This window comes from Benincasa hispida, chromosome 10, assembly GCF_027475165.1.
Source record: "Benincasa hispida cultivar pf3 chromosome 10, pf3_genome.v1.1, whole genome shotgun sequence".
NCBI classification, from domain to species: domain Eukaryota; kingdom Viridiplantae; phylum Streptophyta; class Magnoliopsida; order Cucurbitales; family Cucurbitaceae; genus Benincasa; species Benincasa hispida.
The window spans coordinates 32716846-32719708 of NC_143487.1; the positions used below are offsets into that span (position 1 = coordinate 32716846).

Consider the following 2863-nt stretch of genomic DNA (forward strand, 5'->3'; position numbering starts at 1 on the left):
TTAAAATTATTTTAAACTAATAATTAATATATATTAATGCTAAAAAATTGAAATTGAGTATTTAGTGAAAAGTAAAAAATGTAACTTTTGAAATTTAGAGATCAAATTGAAATGCCAAACACAAATTTTAGGAATAAGATCATAACATTTTAAAACATATAGATCAAATTGAAACCAAACTCAAAGCTTAAAAATATTATTCCGACATAGAAAATAAAAGTTGAAAACCAAAATGATATCTTTGAATTGCAATATTATTTTTTTTTCCTTCCAAATTTCAATGTAAATTGTTATAAGTGAATCAATTTAGAACCTTTATTAGGATTATATTTGAAAATTGTCAATGCATAATTTCTTACATATGTATATACTTCTACATATGTCGATTAAACAAAATTTGACAATTATAGTTTGAAATAGGGGTGTACATGAGTTGGGTCGGATTGGGTTGATGGTGTTTTTTAGACTAACCCGAAAATTCGGGTTGGATTGAGTTGGGTTGTTGGATTATAATTTTTTTTCTTTTTAATTAAAAATATGTAAATGTATACACTATAAATGACTAATAACTAAAATCTCATAAAATTTAAATGCTAAATACCAAATATTTATGATATTTATTGCAAACTTTAGACAAAGATAAATATAACAACAATTTTAAAAGAAAAAATATTAAAAATTCACAAATTAATCAACACAAAGTAATGAAACTTTAAACTTCATATATATATATATATAAAATTCGGGTTGGGTTGGTCAATCCAAATTTCTTTTTAGTCAACTCACAACCCAATCCAACCCAACAAAAATAGAAAAATTTTAATCCAACCCAACCTTTACATTTTGGATTGGATAGTCCGGATTATTTAGGTTGTTGGATTATTTGAATACCCCTGTTTAAATAGATAATTTCAAATAAATCTTAACTAAGAATCTAAATTGATCCTCTTGTGTAATTTTTGAAATTTAATTAATAAAATTATAAGTTTCACATAATGTTTATTTAACTAAAACTAACGAAAGATTTAAATGGTTAGACTCATGAAAATTTTGGAATTTAAATTGATACGATTATTAATTTAGGGTTTAAATCAATATAACCTCCAAAATTATAGGGTATAAATTGATATTTGTTTAGTTTTTTTGTTTTTCCCTCCAAACTTGAATGTAAATTGGAAAAACGACAAATTACACCGCTAATAATTGAGAAAAAGCTTAAAAAGGGAGAACAGAGAGTATAATATTGAACGCCATTATTTATATTTATTTTACACATGCCGGTAATGTTTACATATAACAGTTAGCATAAGGTCTCAAAAAAAACAAAAAAAGTATAGACATGCGTCACGAGGGGAACCCAGAGCTTCAAAAGCTTGTTGGAATAACTCCGCTTCCTGAATTATTCAAGCTTTCTTGGTTATACTTGTGTTATATAGACGCGTACTCTGATTTTTTCAAACACGCATGTATATTGAGATCTCAGTTTCTGCCTCCTCCTTTTCTACCGCCACCCTTCCCCCTGCCTCCTCTCCACACGCCGCCGCCGCCGCCAACACCACCTCCCGTCCACCCTGACGGCGGTCCTGTTGCATACTTCCTATCTTCATAACTGACATCGGCGTCTCCATGTGCTACATCCTTCGCTGAAACTAAATACACAGATATTGTCGGGACTATGAGAATTAGTAATTCAATTTAGAGCAATATTTAATTTCTTTTAACTCACCTTAATTACACATCAGAATTTATAAAGATATTGCACATGATAAATTGGGAGTTTCCTAAAAATGGATGCAACCTATAATGCATACAATTTTTTTTTCTCACAGCGAAGATCAATATTTAGAAGGTATCTTTCTTTGCCCATCTCACTCTACAAAAAAAAAAAAAAAAGTTTGAACAATATTTTAAAAATGATGATAAATTATGATTAGACAATTAAATAAAATGAATGTTGTCTAAGATGCATCTCTAATTTTTTATTTTTTATTTTTTATTAAAGTGCATGTACATATACATTTGAAAAGAAAAATTAAAGAATTGATATTGATATGGATGATTTTGGAATGAAAGGTATAACCAACATAAAATAAAGTTAGAAGCTATCGGGTCAAGAAAATAACAAATTGGTTGGGGATAATAAATAGCATCTTAGGTCCCAAATAATCGACTAATGAAGAGGTTTAGATTTGAGTTAACGCCCAAATCAATGTACTCGATTTGGTGAGCTAAAGAATGATCTCAAAACGACTCAAAAAGTTTATGGATGAGTTGGATATTTTAAAAGATTATGGTAGACAGACCAAGTATTACTCTTATCAGATTCTTAATTTTATTTTCATGCAGCATGCATCCTTTCGTAAGTAGGTTATAAAAGTTTCAACAAACAAAAGTAAAAGGAAACGACGTGTGTTTTAAAATTAAATACCTTGTTTCTCATCTGGACTTGTGTGGACTTGTGTAGCCCATGAGATAACTAAAGCAGACAGAAGTAGAAGACATGGTAACAAAGAACCTTTGGACTTCATTTTTACTTGAGAAGAAAAGCTTAAGGGGTTGTACAAGTATTATACTACTATGTGCCTTTGGGAGCTACATATATATTTTAAAGCCGCCCAAAGGACAAGACACAAGAGGGTTCCGTGAGATAAATATGCAACATTATATTTTGGAGAATGTGCTTACTTGATTAGAATGCTTAGCTTCAGCCGCATGAATTGACGATTTTTTTTTGTCTCATATATGCTCAAATTCATAAAATCTTTAATTTAGAATTGATTGGACCCAAATAATATAACAACAATTCACTAGGATCTCCTCCAAAATAATCAATCAAATAATTATTCTCCAAAACACTACAAGT

At 29.3% G+C, this 2863-nt stretch overlaps 1 long non-coding RNA gene across 1 annotated transcript; it reads right to left on the reverse strand.

Annotated features, from left to right (window-relative positions):
• Window positions 1-1238: 1238 nt before the first annotated feature.
• Window positions 1239-2588, reverse strand: LOC150033274 (uncharacterized). The gene is made up of 2 exons (XR_016523660.1): window positions 2429-2588; window positions 1239-1649 (listed from the first exon to the last, which is right to left on the reverse strand). It is a non-coding gene; the product is annotated as an uncharacterized LOC150033274 (long non-coding RNA).
• Window positions 2589-2863: the final 275 nt, after the last annotated feature.